The sequence below is a fragment of the Trachinotus anak genome, unplaced genomic scaffold (assembly GCF_046630095.1).
Source record: "Trachinotus anak isolate AG129_WGS33_773 ecotype Australia unplaced genomic scaffold, CSIRO_AGI_Tana_v1 ptg000011l, whole genome shotgun sequence".
NCBI lineage: Eukaryota > Metazoa > Chordata > Actinopteri > Carangiformes > Carangidae > Trachinotus > Trachinotus anak.
Window position 1 is genome coordinate 22180486 of NW_027273862.1, and position 18115 is coordinate 22198600.

General features: G+C 37.5%; 1 long non-coding RNA gene across 1 annotated transcript in view; it reads right to left on the reverse strand.

Moving 5' to 3' along the window:
- The window catches only part of LOC139628435 (uncharacterized), a 42970-nt gene extending 27368 nt beyond the window's left edge, over positions 1-15602 (reverse strand). Inside the window, exon 1 of the long non-coding RNA XR_011692774.1 lies at positions 13581-15602. This is a non-coding gene — a long non-coding RNA (uncharacterized lncRNA). The remainder of the gene's footprint in view (positions 1-13580) is intronic.
- Between the last annotated feature and the right edge of the window lie 2513 nt (positions 15603-18115).

Here is an 18115-nt window from a genome sequence, read left to right on the forward strand (position 1 = left end):
TGAACTCTGAAGACCCTGTAATACCCCAGAGCACCCACTCAGGCATGTCCACTTTGTTGCCTAATTGGACTCCTTCTCGGGACCATGTGGCTGTGTACATCTTGGGCTTTCTTATGGTAATTTCTAAATCATCTAGTGATTTCTAATGACTACTTTGTACATTATCATTTATAGAGAATTTTAGTTGTATAAGTCTATGAGCAGTAGGTTTCTCAGGCTCTTAATCTTTTCTGGGGAAAATGCAGGAGTGTCTTGTCTTATCTCAAATGAAGCTCTGTGTTCAAGGACAGAATGTAGAAACTGCTAGAAGCTACTAGAAACTGCCAACAGGTTAGTTCATGTGTGTGTGTGTGTGTGTGTGTGTGTGTGTGTGTGTGTGTGTGTGTGTGTGTGTGTGTGTGTGTGTGTGTGTGTGTGTGTGTGTTTGTGTGTGTCTGCTAGAAAACAATGTTTGCTGGGAACAAATACACTGTAACACAGATTGAAGATTGAATGCTACCGGCCAGACCAGACTTGTGGTACTATACACTCTGACTTATTTCCCTCAATTGTGCAATACAGTTTAACTCAAAGGACATCATCACTCTCTGTGGATAATTTTTTTCCTTTATTCATTCACAGCTGTATGCAGAAATTTCCACAACAGCTTCACTGACATCTCTGTGACCCTCCTATCTGTTTTGCTGCTGCCCAAGTTCGACCTCCTGCTTGTTTGGTAATATCATGTAAATCCAGCTAATCAGCCAGAATAAGTGCAATCAGTGGATTTACAGGGTCTTTAAAGTGACTGAGTCATGCAGCTGCTGATGAAGTGATTTTGTGGATGCATCACTTAATCTAAAGCTTTCAGCTGAGCTGTTTAAATTTCACCTTTCACAATGAACACATGATGTGGGAGGGTTAAATCTAAGTGTTAATCACTGTCTGTTACTTTTGAGACTAAAGTTTCTGATGTTGGCAGGAATAAACGTGCTGGGAACCAGACAATATGGACTGTTAATCTGCCAATGATGTAATGATTCTTTGGGTCAGAAGATTTCAGTGTATCTGTTACAAGGCTGGTTATAAATGGTCACAACATTTCATGGAATGATGTGTAATTGACCTTTTCATGGTTTATTAATGCTGATGTGTTCTGCTGTGTGCAGGCTACAGCTCATTTAGCAAGCCTGTGAAATATGGACAGAGGAAAGTATATAAGCAGGGGAAATAAAAAACATAATATTCATCATAACAACACTAGCATGAACTTGTGCAATGTGCAACAGTTCTTTCAACTTGGTGAAATGTGGTTAGAGCCAGCACATCTGGCTGACACAAAGTGTCTGGGACAGGTTCACACAAAGGGTTAGCGTCTTTTTCACTACAATAAAGGATTAAAGGGATTTGTCATTACCAACCTTTTGTGGGCTTTTATTGCACACTGACCTTCGGTTCTTACAAATTAGAACAATTTCAAATCTGTCTTTGTGCTAGGCGTGTGGGAAGCCTTAAAAATTATTTTAGATTTTTTGCAACCAAGGAGATTTCTATGTAGCACTTCTCACAGAGGATATTTTGAAATGCAGCAGGAAAAGCGCAACTACAATTAATAAGATACATAATGGCTGCATTAAATTTAGTTTTGCCAGTTCCTAGGCCTTTGTATTGTGCAGGTGGCTTTTTCATATGGCTTGGAGGGAGTCTTAATGTTATTAGTCACACATGTGCTTTTATTGCTACGATACGTCAAAATGTCTAAAGTGAAAAGGGGCTATTGTCTTTGTGCCGTAAAATGGCCATGATAAAGACACCACATTGAAGCTTTCCAAGCAAGAGTCCTAAACTGGGATGAATTGGGCCATGCCAGTGGGTTTTTAAGTCCAAAGATCACCAGGTCTTTGATTTCAAACGCTGATAAATACATACGCAGTCACACGAAACAAACACCTGTCCACAAAAAAACAGATTACCTGGACACTCTTTTTCTAATCTAGTGAATTTTTCCAAATTGAAATTAGGAAAATTATCAAGGAAAGACTCAAAATGACCAAGAGGCACCTTGGCTGTTTGTCACTGACAGCAACACTGACACATGCATGTGTTTATGAGAGAAATTACATCTATATGCACTGCAAACTTGTAACCTTTGTGCACAAGGCATCTGACGCGTGTTACCTAGTGCGTGTGTTATTAACAACAGGTTTTATATATTTCATATGGTGGGCGTGTTCTTAGTCATTGCTTGAAACTGGTGATATTATATGGACTGCAAAGCTAGCTCACCGCAATATTCAATCTCTCAGCTCTCTGTATGGATAGAGACACATGACAGAGGGCCCATCATACGATACTCCTGATAAGACAGAAAGGATGCTCTGCTAGTGTTGCATTCTCCACTGTAATGATCGTATGCAATGCCGGGTGGAGGTGTGTCGTGCAGAGGAGCCCCCTCAGATATCATTAGCTGCTGTGCTGTGATGAAGAAGCAGGAATCAGATCATGTAATCCCCTCATGAGACACTATTAATTAATAAGAGCTTCGCTAAAGAGGCCCTCCTCCACTTAGGCTCTCTGGGCTTTCTTGCAGGAAATCGATTCGTGTCTCTCCTGCTGCCAATGTGTCTGGCGGACATCTTTTACAGTACAACCCTCACGCCATGGGCAGTCTGTGTGTCTGCTGCTGAACCACGCAGGGCCAAATGACACCTTCAGAGCAAGGGATCACATTTCCTGCATGGTCTCTGCTTCCTGCTGGTCTTGCAAAGCATTGTGTGGGATGCTGGTTGGTGTAATGGCTTCTAGACTTCCCATTAAAGTTAGATCATCTAATAGGTACTCAGGTATAAAATGTTATATATTTTACAATGAATATAGAGTAAGTCATGGTGAGGGCAAGAGGTCGTCCAGGCTCTGAGGTGTAGTCCCAGACACAGTGCCTTCAATGTCTCTCAACACAATGATAAAACAAACGTCTTTCAGCAAAACCAATTTTGAATCCTTAATCGTTGTACCTGCATAATAAACCCCTCTCTCTCAGACCAATCCAGATTCTTCCAGGATCCAACACTCATCTTAATCACCAAAGCATAGCCTCTACCAGAACATTCAGCTCCTGATGGTAATAAAAACTGTGTTTAACATCACCTCTGGAAAATAGAGTCTATTCCAGAAAATGTGACATCTGCAAATAGTACATTTCAGAACTTCTTATACTGATTATGGCTGAGGACAGAGCCATTCAATCCCATTATTTCCTTTAGCAGATCAATCCATGTGAAGCTGCCCTATTAACAAATGAATCATTGTAGCTTTCAGTGACACACTTTTCATTTTAAAAAGCAATATACAGAGGAGCAACAAATGCATTTCAACACCAGCCCTGAGCAATTTGACTGTTCTTTGTTACTTTTGCTCTAAACCACTGACTAAAAAGAGAGCACCCTGCAGAGACATGTATCAATGCAGTGTTGTGCACATTGTTATTCCCCTTTCCAGTCTACTGAATGGGATTTCATTGGAAATCAACTGAAGAGTGACACTGCAAACTCTGCTTTTAAAAGACAGCAGTGAGTGTGTGTCAGAACAAATATCTCACAGCAAGACATTTACAGCGTATACAAAGGCTGACATGAAGTTATCTTTAGGTCTTCATTGAGCCTCTTTAGGTCTTCATTGAGCCTCTTTAGGTCTTCATTGAGCCTCTTAAGGCTGGATAATAAAGAGGGATCTGAGAACTAACAGGTCAATACTGTGCATTCAGAGTTAACTAATTAACTTGGGTGGCTCACGGAATACTGTATGGAAACTGACTGCAAAGACGCTCGCAGGAGCGTGTGATGAACGCGTCAGTGATGCCTTTAATTTAATGACATCGAAATGAATTTTAGTTCAACACAAAAAAAAAAAAACACCAGTTGAGGTTTCAGGTATCACAAATATTACTATTAAACACACCCACTCCCAAAATTTTGTTTGAAATACACACAGATCTGTTGAATCCTCATCTAGTACCTTCCGCATCAAACGTCTTCAATAGTATCAGTGCATAAAAAAATAAATAAATTTTTAAAAAGTGACTATCACTCCACACTTGCTAAATATATATAACCTTTGCTAGACTTGTCACAGTTCTATACTTTACACATTTTTAATGAATATGTGAAATTGCTTACTATTTTCCTGGGAGTTAAGACAGGTAATTAATACTGTGCATTCCAGATACAAAATGTACTGATGAGGTGTTATTCTCTGTGTGTCTGTTAGACTTTGACAGCCTTTGAAAAACGATTCCTGTCCACATGGTCTCTGTCAATGCTAATGAACATAGAGCGAACAGGGGCACATGCAGCTGCTGAACACAGCAGCAGTGGCTTCGGTTTTTTTAAGTGGCTGGAGCCTCTCTGGCCGACAGTTTTTAATGGACGCCCTGCTAACACTGGCTTGACTTTATTGACTTCAGCTGACTGTTAAATGGACTGATTTAGCCTCCTTCTCAACACATTGATCTTTATGATGTTGGTGTCTTACTATGCATTTAAGAAATAAACATATTTGGTTCTGTCACCTAATTTAGACTGCGTCATCATAAAAATATGAGTTACTGACACGGTCAAACAGTTCATGCTCACCAATTAAGTAAGTACTTTAAATAAAATAAAATAATATAAGTTGCATACATTTTTATATTGGTAATTACACATTCTTTAACAGCGTGGTCCCTGTTAAGTTGGGTTAGTTTAGTCTATTCTGGTCAACAATTCTGATGCATGTGTCAAGTCTCTGTAAAAGGACAAATCTTTGCATAATTATCTGAAAGCTTGACAAGTGGAAGCTATCTAATGTACTAGTTTCAGATGTTCTGAAATATTGAAGAATATGGAACAAAACACAAAATGGGAGCACAGCCAAACACTAAGTGGAAAAGGAAGGTATGACTATTACAGTCTTTTTGTAGCCGGGCAGATGCAGCTCTCTTATTACTTACACCAGTACTGACTCTGTTAATATTTGTCACCAGGTATTCTAATGCAAGGATACAGAAGAGTTGACAGCATGTGACGGCTGAACATCAGTTTACACTTGCGTTTGAAGGCTTAAAGGTTTGTTGCCTTCTTGTTCATCAAATGGGTGTTAGTCCAAAGTCTCAGGTGATATTCCAGACACCACAAATCAAATCTTACCGAACAAAAAACTCGTTCCAACCTTTTAGAAATTACACTGACTTATCCTAATTGAATCACCATAAGGTCAAATTGAAAACGTCAGCCTAGTATCTCTAACACCAGTTTAGTTGTTTGTTTGAGAGATAATTAATTTGGCTGATATTTTGTCTGCTTTTGAGAACTGTCTACAGTCTGAATGTACCATAATTGTTCTTTTATAGTCCCTCTTCAAGCTAATGTATAATATAATATACACAATATAAATACACTGCAATGTCAAATTACAGCTGCAAAATATTAATGTCACATTTGCTTTTCCACTGTAATACATATGAAATATGGACCTTTTTAAATGCCTGCACTTATTTAACATCGTTACACTAATGAACATGTGCATTCAAGCTACATTAGATGAAACCTTAATGACCCACATGGGTCTGTTCAGGAACTTTTTTTTTTTTTGTATTGTTCCACAGCAACTCCTCAGTGAAAAATTGTACCATTTTGATGTTAGGTGTCCCATTAAGAATCTTTTATTTTTAATAGCACTGTACACCAAATCTCAGAGGGGATCAAACCAACCTTGAAAGAAAATAGCCGAACTTCGAGTTTAAGAAAAGGCTTTTTCTTCAAAATATTTCATCTTGTACATTCAAATATCAGATATCCTATAAGGGGCAATGTGAATTTAGGGGATAGCTATCTCTGTGGAGTTTCTGTGGAATGAAGTAATCTAAATGCATTTCTGCTCTGACACAGCACACTTTGAGCGAGGGCTTCATTTGGTTTATAGAAATGTTGCAGTTGCCAGAATGATCAATAACCCTATTAACAAAACCAAAGGAAAACACACTCTCCATCTACCTTTAGGGGGGCCTTCTAAAGGGGCTATTATGGGAATTTAAACAGATAAATGTTCCCACTTTAATGTGTGTGTGTGTGCCAGTGTATGTCGGCATATATGTGTATCTTTGTGTGTTAAAGCTAAATGAAACAATTCAACGACATGTTGTACATATTGCAGTTATGACAGATGAACATTTGTTCTAATCATTGGAGGAATATGTTTTGTTTAGAATTTCACAGACCAGCTCACTGGCAGAAAGTAGCACAGCACCGGCCTTTTTTCGCAAGATCATTTGTTCTTGTAAAGTTTGCAAACGTATCATTAGCTCATTAGCTTTAATAAAATGCCCCTGTGCTATTTTTCACAACGCCATGTTGTGGTTCAGGGAGAAGTCTCAAGAAGTCATGCAGCATAGAAATTACTGAAGAGGGACGCAGGAAACCAACCAAAGGAACCCAAGGAAAAGGAGACAAGAGACTTTCGATCATACTTGACGCTAACTTATACTTTACACGAACACCTGTAATTGTCTTGTCAGATTCTAATTTTATCTTACATCATATATAAGTTTAAGTTACAATGATGCATGGTTTTCAAAGAAAGGTCAGTAGTGCTAAAATGATTAGTCAATTAATTGATAGCTATTGACAGACAATTAATTGACAGCCATTTAGATTTCTAGGTTATGAGAAGATTACAGGTCTAAAGCCATGCTAGCAGCTCTGTCTCTGATTTAAGAACGTTAACATCCGCATGCTAACATGGTCAGAATAAACGCTAACATGATGCTGTTTAGTGTGTGAGGTAAACATCAGCATGTTGATATTTATTTAACAGGTTCACCATCTTTGTTTAGCTTCCTACAGTGTCATCGTGCTAATTAGGTCAAAGTACAGCTGAGGCTGACGGAATGTCATTAAGTTTGCAGATATTTGACCATAAACCAAAGTAAAGTCAGCAAATCAAAAGTCGGTAAATCAAAGGAATTTCATAACAATCCATCCAATAGTTGTTAATACATAAAAACAAAAATTTCAACGTCATGGTGGAGGCAGAGGGGAAGCTGGGGTATTATCAAAGTAAATGGGTTTCATCCTGTGGGGACGATGACTGTTTGATGGCAATCCATCCAAAACTTGAAATAAAGTTGTCAGTGCTCCCTGGTGGACAACTGATATAATGCCCATTACTGTTTCTCAACAACTAGCTCTTTGGCATTTCCACATTGTGACTTCTTGTTAGTTATTTAATAACATTTACGCTGACACCGACATCAGCTCCAAGTATATGCTGATTTACCATAAACTTATTTTCATATACTGTATCAGTTCCACAAACACAAACTAATATATCAAAGTGAGCAACAACTAATATATCTAGCCAAGCAAATCACCATAGGCTCTGAAAAAATATGATGGGCATTATTCATTATTCTTATGACATCCTACAGGCTAAACATGAATTAATCAAAAAAAAAAAAAAAAAAAAAAGAGAAATCAATAATGACAATAACCAGAGGCTGCAGCTGTATAATTCAAATACACAACCAGGAGATCATGTCTGTATAAGCACTGCAAATACATGCATCTCAAACAGGAAGCTTTCTGAATCTAGTTGAAAGAAAGTGTTATTGAGATGTGCGGCAGGGCAGCCTAATGGATTCCACCTAGACTGACATTTTAATGGAACGGAGCTGTTGGGCCACAACTGATTAATAACAGGCCTGCCTCCATCCATAGATGTGCTTATTAAAATATGAATTTCAAATAAATCAGTATTCAGAGTATTGTCCACTAGTGTCCAGCTGTAATTTGTTGTCACAGAAGCTTTTAGACATGGGTATCTCCTTGGCCAGAATGGGAAGTAGTAAAAACACCCTGACTGGGAATAAGAGTCAAAGATATGGCATAGGAGGCAAAGAGAGAAGTCCTTTTCCAAGTGACTATAATGGATTTGTTACCATTCTGATTTACATTTAAATGAAAACCTTTTATCTGCTGGTCTACCTACTAATGAGCAAACTCTGCTTTGACAGATGTGAATCCTCTTCCCATCATGAACGGAGTGAACCAACAATACAATGTTGTGCAGTGTTTATCAAATACTTTAAAAATTACTTTAAATTAACCCCAGAAAAAAGTGCATATTGAAATTTTTACTTGATGTGTTTTTTTTTTCTCTCACATACACGTCCTTGAAGAGCTGGTAAATGGAGGTCAAGGAGAGACTGAGGGCAGAAATAAGAGTAGCTGCAGTTGAAGTTCATGAGCCTAATGTGTGTGATTGTGGAACTCAACAAATTGCCTTTACATGCGAGTAATTCAAACTAGCAAATACAGTCTGAGGAAATGTAGTGTAACTGTATGTCGTTCTAATGCAGGAAGTGTGATGTGTTTTTACAACAGAGATGGCATGAACCAAGGCAGACAGTCAGGCATGCAAAGACTTTATGTCATCCTTCAAATCGATAACATGGAGTGGATCTGTTGCCATGCCCAAATTTTGTTGGCATGTCACTGATTAAAAAAAGAAAAAGTAATTTTGGCAGCAATATGTTTCTTAAAAGACCCAATTAGCCAATGCAAATTAACTGCACTGTATATAAAGAGAATTTTTCAAAGGAATATGTGTGTTTCACATGTACGGTAAGTCTTGAAGTCACTTTGTGACAGAACACCAATATCATTGGGATACAAATCTGATCCATGTTAACTGTAAGTCTGATTAAGAGGAGAAGCATAGAAACATCCATTATTTATCTAAAGTTTTTTCTTTTCATTACTGCTCCTTTTCCCATTTTCACCTGTGTCACAGACAATCTTACAGCCAGAGAAGGGAAGATTGGATTGCAGCTATAAAAATATCTTAATTAAACACAATCCCTGTGTGTCAGGTAGACATAATATTTTGACTATCAATGAAACATACACTACAAAATAATTTCCATAAATTAGGAGACATTTTCATCATAACTGGGATAATTATATAATGAATTTGCAGATGCAAATACTTTAAAAAATTAATTCAGCTTTGTTGTCTTAGTTTTCAGTGCCTGAGCCGTAACTTTACAAACTGTGGTTTGATGGATCTGTTCACAATGTAAATACTGGTTTTTAATGAATGTGCAGCTGCTGCAGTTTAGAATATTTCACAGTCACTCTTGTCAAGTTGGAGGATGCCACTCAACCACTGCACATTTTATCTGTGCAATTATGAGGCCCAAGGCATAAAAAGCTCTTAACACCTGCAGACTGACAACTGATCCAACTGTTATCCAGTTGTGCCGTCTTCCCCAGAAGCTGACATTGCTTCAGATGGTGGGTCAGAGAAAAGGATGTTGATTCTCTTCTTTTGTGAGAGGGACTGAGACACGAGGATAGGTAGCAAGTGAAGGAAACAGGGAGACATTGAATGATAATGAGAAGCACCCCTAGTTACAAGATAAGATGCTTTGTGAAAACTTAATTAGATGAAAATGTGTATTACACTGTAATTGTGATTATGTTTCATTTAATTAGAAGCTGGAATGTTGTTTGATTTTCTGATTTCTGAGCAGATTTATGGACATGTATTTGCAGTGGTGTAATAATGTCTATGTGTTCAGGTGTGAATGAATCATGACTCAACTTTTTGATAGAAGAATTGACACTGATGTGATGTCTGATGTGAGTTTCAGATGTTTTTAGTACAGAATGTAAGTTTTCAATATTGATTTCTTGATATTTGATGACTTGATATATTAATTACTCATCTGATTTGTTTTGGTGATCAGTTTGAGTGTTTTGATACGACATGAGAATAAAAGTAACCGGTAATATAAGATTTAGTAGCTCTCAGCCCCTTTGGCCCCTCAAAGTAGCTCTCATAATAAAAAAGTTTGGAGATCCCTGCCTATGCACTCAAAACCACCTCTGTGGTAATTCATGCTACAGTAGGTGTCTCCAGGACCACATTTTGCCATGATAACACACACAGACTCACAAGGTGAACGCTTGCGGCCGGTATTGTCTTCAGAGTAAAAAAAGTTTTACCCCATTAATATGCAAATGTATGCAGCAAAGCACACACAAGTCTAATCAAATCACCCACTCCATGTGGAGCAGGAGCTGTGGTGCAAGTACGGAGTTTCTACTGTGTACTGATGTTCAGTTATGTTCACAAGAATCAAAAAATCTGTTTACTCCTATAGCTCATTAATTATCATTAATTAAGATTTTTTTTTATACTATCATGTTTGTCTTTGCATGCTACATACCTGGTATCAGTAGGAAGTTTGTAGCTGAAAGTGTTAATGAGTTACACAACTTCTGGGAAGTCAGTGTTCTCTAATTAATATGGAAATACATGCAGAAAGGTGCTACAACATCTCATCAGATCACCTACTCCAAACCTGTGGAGGGGCACCTGTGGTGTCTCTCCTTTGTATAGTTCGTTATCATGTTCACAAGAACGTGTCTACTGAGTAACAGAGGAAACGAGTCACAGCATGATCACAATATACTACGTGTCGGCACTGTCACATTTAAAAAACTGTTCAACATCAAAAATACACATCGAATACATATAAAAAATGATGCAAAAATGTTACACATCCTGTATCTCCAAGAGGGGTCATTGTGGAATAAAATGATTACCACAGTCAGTGTTACTCAAAGACAATAACTCAATTAATCCCATGCCACCTATGCTAAAATCATATTGGTCGGAATTTAGAAATTTCAGAACCTGTCAAATATAATATATTATATCTACTGTATATGTATTATTTGTGAAATTCTGCAGATGGTAACAAAGTCAAACATAGACAGAAAAATGTTTATCTGTCTTTGGCGTATTGCTATTGCTCCTTGCTTAAGATTGATCAACAAACTCTTGATAAATGCCACTAATGCCATTAACATTGACTTTTTGTATGTAAGATACTACTCAACTAGCCTCTGGCAGAAATTTTGGCACTTCTATACCATACTGCATTTGTGCCTCTATATACATTTATGCCTGAGGGTGTGAATGAGAGAGAAAACAAGTGAAGTAACAAGTAATTTCCTTAACTTGCCAAAAAAGCCACCATCTGGCAAAGCCATTTTAGTCTTGATTTAGAACAAACATAGAACCTGAATATATTTATAGAATATGGCAATCAAAAAAATGTGCATGTTTCTTCCCTTTAAGTGCCTGTCAGTTCCAGCTGTTAAGTGTGTGTGCAATTATTTTCAATGTTCACCTCTTGTAGCAACATTTCAATTGTCACTTTTGAGAATGAATTTCAATAGTACCAAAAAAGCAACAGTCAAACTGCAGTAATCGCAGGATAACAAACATTGTGGAAAAAAAATAAAATAAAAAATAAATTAAAAAATAATCAAATAAATAGGAAACATAAAAACATGTAAAAAAGGGCAATCTTTCTAAAGTCTTAAGGAACGTGACTAAACTGATTACCATGATAAAAACCTTGTACACAAGCTGAAGTAATGAAGCTTCATTTTCACATTAGCTCGAGAAATCAATCAGAACTTGTGATGGCAATAGGAAATAATGACTTAGCGGATGGACCCCACTGAAGCAGAAAATAATCTTACACTGCGGTAAGTTCAAAGAAGGTGTTCCACCAGGTACTGAATCATGTAGGTGGATGAACAGAAATTAATTACATTAGCAAACTTGTACCATACTTATTTTTCTAATTGGAAAAAAACATCAACAGCAAAGGAAGTGACAGCAGAAACATGACTGTCCTGTTTAACTGCATTACAGAAAACAGCTAGATACTAAAGTTGAAATACCATCAGTTCATGTTAATATTGTGTATAATGGCTTTCATGACTGACACTGCCACCTCCTCCTCTCATTCTTCAACCTCATCCCATCTTACAAAGACAAACAGCACATAATATTGTCATAGGATTATAACACATTGTCTCATACATATTCACTTCTACAATCCATATAGTGTGAATCCATGGGAAAGTATGCATCATTGCCACCACAAACTGGGTTGCATGCTTCACCACTGACACACCTTTGCTTGTCATTTAGCCAAAGGGGTTTCTACCATGGACATGGAGTGTGACTTCCAATTAGTTTTCAGGAGATTTATTCAGGGAACTGTTAAAAATGTGTTCAAGAATGTTAATGGAGTAATGGATTTTAAATGACTGCCACACCGCAATGCTACATATAGCGTAATACGAGCTCTGATGAGTTTTGTATGACCCCTAATGTAAATGATGAGCTTTAAAGCTTCATTTGGCTGATGTTTTTGCTTTTAATGAACTGAAGCAACGCACAGTGTATTCACTGACATTATTACTGACATTATGTGGGCTTAATATTAATATGAATAAATATCTCAATATCATCTGTCATGTGACAGTGTACACTTCTCTTCTTAGTCATACATAGAATATACAGTTAATTCCCATAGAAGCAAATATATACATCAATAAAAAAAATCATCTATAGTGCAGCAAACTGTTCCATAAGTCAGCAGTGTTTTGAACATATTTGTGTGTGTGTGTGTGTGTGTGTGTGTGTGTGTGTGTGCGCGTGCGTGCATGTATCTGTGCATACAGAGATCCTGGCGGAGGAGTATGCTGAGGTTATTCAAGAACCTGATAGCTTGGAGTTGGTTGATCTGTCACTACAGTGCCTGGTAAATATTTACAGGAAAAAAATGAGCCTGTATTATTTACACAACCTCCGCAGGCCACCCCAGATAGGCTAGCACACATTTAAAAAGTGGGCCACTTTTAGCAACTTTGTTTTGTGGTCCCTTATCTTCAAAAGTACATAAGCATTATGAGCAAAATGTACTTAGAGTATCACAAAAGTGAAAATATTTATAAAGCAGAAAAATGGCACCTGTGACTGGTATACTATAATACTGTATAATTAGTGTTATTTCTAATCCATTTATGTGTAGGAGACAGTGTAGTGAATTTCACCTTTGTAGCTGGTCATGGGGATCTGAGTATTTCATTTACTGTAAGGTATTTCAATCTATAACAATGGATTATATTTGATAAATCATATTCATCATCATATGCTTTATTTGTAATGTAACTAGCTCAAGGTGTCAGAGAAAAGTAATTCAATCAAAAGTATAATTTCACCTTCTAAAATGTAAAAGTATAAAGTAGCACAGAATGGAAATACTCAAGTATAGTACAAGTACATAAATTTTATATGTGAAGATCAAAATTAACCACCACACGCTGAAATAACTTCTCTGTGACTTAATAAATAAAATCATTTCAGCATGGAGCCGAGTGAAAGTGGTCACCAAACACGCAACAAGAGCCACAGCTCAATAAATGTACCTCGTGTACAACCAACAACTAACAATCTAACCACAACCATTAGCCCACCCTAGCATTGCTGTGATGTGCTCCATAGCAATGCTGACAGTTAGCCAGCTAGTGATAGCATATATATGCCTATATATATATATATATATATATATGCACATATGCCAAATAAAAAGTTCATAATACTGGTAACAGCAAGTCAGCTAACGTTAACTCTGCTATTGTAGCCATCGCTATTGAAAATAGACGTGCAACATTATGTAGCCTCAAGTTACTTACACATGGAGGAGAAGAAAGACCAGTTCTGAGTCAAGCTGGAGCCCCTCAGAAGCTCATATGGCTCTCCATCTCGATAAAGACAGAGCAGTATTCGCTCCACAGTCAGACTGGGAAAGAAATTCAGCCTTGGACTTTATCCACGGTTGCACAAATGACACTAATGAAGCTGGTAAAAACAGTAACATTGTCAGTAGGTAAAGACACTGTTGGAGCTGGCAAAAAAAGCTGCTTTCACCTGAAGGCTGCGTACTGCACTGTGTCAGCTCTTGTGTTGGCGGTGCCTTTGTGTTTAAACCTGGGGATGGCCAATGGTGTAACAGGAGGGACTCAAGCACATGAACATCTTATTTTTCCAGCCTGGTTACTAAAAAAGAGAACAGAGAAACTCAGATTACAACACACACAGGGGGGTGTAACTTCGTTCTACGCTCAGGACAGCAATACTCCACTATATCAACAGTTGTTTCTATGTTATTGTTTAAAATCTTGTTTAATCTGATTTACAGAACTTTTTCCTGCAACCAACCAGCACCTCATTTCAAATACTGGCTGCACATTGAGAGTTCTGTTTACTTACATTAATTTTGTACTTAAGTACAGTACAGTACTGAAATGTACTTAGTTACATTCCACCGTTGACATATCATATGAGACTCGCCAAAAACATTGTTTTAAATTTTAAAACTAAAAACTTCCAGCCATGTTTGTGATACTGACTTTGGTCCAAATGATTCACTGCATGATCAACACCTAATGCAGCTCACTGTAGTTTTCATACAATTACAGCTCACTGAAAAATGTGTACAACTTATTAGGTCATTTAAACCGAGGGGATTCTGTACTTGTTGTTTCTGGCATCTGTGGTTTGAGAAACAGCTGCTGCTGTCTATCTCGGACATGCTTCCTTAAGCCTAAGTCATGCTCATTTAAACCTGGCACATGCCACTGTATTTCTATTGCAGTGTTGGAATTACAGTACATACACTCAATCCACACATACTAGTTCATATACATCTTCATGAATACATGATCAAATTCTCACATTGTTCTGCAGACAAACATGGAACCATTTGACTGGACGGCTGTATTTCTGACTTTGATGTTGAAGGCTGCTTTGGAAGTGGGTGATTACGATTTGCTCATAAACAAACAGCATTGCTGATTTGTAGCATGACCCTGGCTGTGACTGAGGAGCAGAATCAGTGTTGATAATATATCCTGGCACGTGAACATTGGCAGTGGAGAGATACCAGATGCTTTCACAGCCTGCCCCGTGCAGTGGTAAAAACTGCACTGCTAACGTAATACTCCCAAATTTGTAAATCTCCACCTGGACATAAATTCCATGAACTGAGAAAATGCACTAGCACTGAATCATGGAAATGAGAGCAAACACTATATGCCAGACAATGCTAAATATTTATAGTATTAGGGAACCCCATTAATAGATTGTGGTTTGAGATTACAGCGTTCGAAATGTAATATGAAGGAATCTGAAACTGCAGAGCCCCAAAAAAGCAGCAGTAGAGACTTCAACCTTCACACTGCGACTAACAATAAGAGAGGGCTGAAAAGAAACTAATTTAAGTTCAGGTCAGAGTATAAACAGCACACTAGGGGGAAGGTTTGGCGAAAGAATGTCCACAGCAGGAGTCATGGTGTGTTTTGTAGTATACAAGGTTGGTTCAATGTCCAGAGCATAAGAGCAGTTATTTTCGAACGGTGTTTTGCAGTCAGTGTATCCTCTTCCTCTCAAAAATCTAGTTCTTTTGCTGATTAATTTTAGTTTGCCCTCCATGAATAACAATGTCCCGACAAACAAAATTACATGATTGGACAAAAAAATGAAATACTCAAATTAATCTGGTGGGCTGATATTTATACAATATGGTCGGTCATTGTGTAACTGTGTGGGCATTAGAATATTGTGGAGGGAAGACAGGGAGGCAGAGCTATGTATGAAACTTTAAAAATAACTTTCTAATGAGAGTCATTGATGCAAACACCACCACCCTACTTATGTCCGACTCTCAGCTACCATCAATGGGAAACTTTGTGCAAAAATGTATTTCTAACTGGTGATCAACAAACTTCAAACTAACTTCAGCCTAGCGTTCGACGGGCAAGTACTTGAAAGTTTACTGTTTCCACCAGACATTGCAACATACTGTTTTGATTGAAGCAACTTCAAATTTGATCACACAGTCACTGTCATCTGCTGAGCTGATTACTGGTGGCCTGTTGTCTCTTGAGATCGATTCATTTATTGCATTGTATGTCAAGCTAAACAATTCCTTCACTCATTAAATACATGGCCCTTACTTTGAAATAGTGTCTCTGCTATTCTTCCCAGATGTTTTGGAAGGGGGTCTTAAGAATATATCAAGTAAGTTGGCTTATCTCTGCCAAAAACCTTGTCCATGCCTCTAAACCAGAACACCTAGTCAATGAGAATAATCATATAAACAAAGATCTCAGTCATTAAACGGTTTCTTCCTGCTAGAGGTTTTTAAGATAAGCCTAAATGACTTTATCATTAAAACAAATTTTTACTCTTATTCCATAAATCTTATTCAGCTAAGAAACTGCCCGGAGCTTTTCCACTCCATAAACTTTATGAACATCAACTGATGTTTTTCTCACAAATGTATTGTTAAAATTAGTTTATATTTACCGAGCGCTGTCAATATCAAGCTATTAAGCGTACTGCTGTACACAGAAAATCATTTAGTGCTCTCAGTCATTTTACAAAATTAATTACATTTGGAGCTGTGCAACGTATCACGCATGACACCACAGATTTGTATGTTTACTCAAACCGTCTTAAGGGAGAAATGAATGCTAGATATTACAATTAAGTGCTGCAGTTCATATTTTATTTTATCTTTTTTCTTTTTCTTCTATATATTCATTTTCCTGTCAAGAATTTCAGTGTGGCATTTCAGACAGCAGCACCATATTACTTTAGAAAACATTATCTGTCTCAATAGGAAAAAATCATATAACCTTTGCCCTTACTAGACAACAATATGGATTGTTTTTTTGCCCTTTAGCTCTCTTGACATGCTATGCACAGTGAAAAACAAGCACATCAAGTTAGTGCAAAGTAACATGTAAAGTTTTCAGCTGCAGTAACTCTTCAGAAATTGTGTAAGCTCAGTTTGGCATTCTGTTGACATTGTTGATTCTGAGAGGGCCTCTTACTGGGCTCGAGGGGTGGACACTGTGCCAGCAGCAGAAACCTGGGACTTGTATGGTGGCAGACATGATGGAGAGCCACATTTAGCCAAGCTTTGTTTGAGTGTGAATCTGTGTGCGTGTGCGCGTGTGTGTGTGTGTGTGTGTGTGTGTGTGTGTGTGTGCGCGCGCGTGCGTGTGTGTGTGTGATCAGAGGGAGAAACAGAAAGAGAGAGAATATGTGGGAGAGAGCTCAGAGGAATACCCACTCATTATGGCTGTGTGGAGGGGTGAAGGTGTGACAGGGATGAATATATCATTGCCTGCCCTTTGGTCAGCAGCCATCAGAAGTATAACAGATGGAACTGATGAACTTTTTTCCATTGAGTTTGGGCACTTGCCGTGGTGTCCAATTATCTTTCATCATGTGCTCACAGAAATGCATAATACTTTGCTGTAACAAATACAAAATGAAAAGCTGGTTCTGAGCAGTGTGTCTTCACTGTAATTCAATCACTCCCTAAAAGGACTACAATCATAAGACCTTAATATGATCTTTTGAGGAGCCACAGAGCGTTTATTCAATATTCAGTCATTGGTCTTGTCCATTTATTCTTTGGCTTTTGGTATAATAGCTTTGATATGTGTGTCATAGCAGCAGAGCCATCTGTCTGTTTAAAAAGTGATTAATTCAAAATAAAATTCCTGGGATTTCAGCCAACATCACAATATATACTATAACTTTGTCACACACAGAAATATAACACACAGTGTGTAGGTTAATCAGGTTTGAACTTCTACACCCTGTCAAAAAATGTGTTACTGCAAATCAACAGCTCTATGCCAATTAAAGTCAAGTCAGATTTATTTATAGACGACATTTAACAAACAATAAGTGTTTAGAGTTAAGTGTTTTACTGAGGTATTTAAATAAAAATGAAATAAACAAAACAAAAATAAATCCATAAACAAGTGTTGAAATAACAGGTAAAATAAATATATGAATTGTAAAATGATTCTCATCGCATCTGCATTTAATGAATAAAAAAAGATTAATTTACGCAACAAAATGAAGATAGTTAAAAGTGTATGTGTGTATGTAATACTGAATGTTTTCCACAGTTACGTATTCTTATGAGGCACGAGCTCTCGATAACCTTGACAACTGATGCATTTTGCCTCAGGCTGTGTGGGAATTACTAAGTACTTAAATATATTCATTTCTCTTAATAAGTATGACATACGTAAACCTTCCTATTACACATGTGAGACCGATGGTCTTCCATGGGATTGCACAGTTTCTAGAGCAAACTCTGATCTATTAATCATGGTTGTTTTAATGAGATGTACAGACTGTG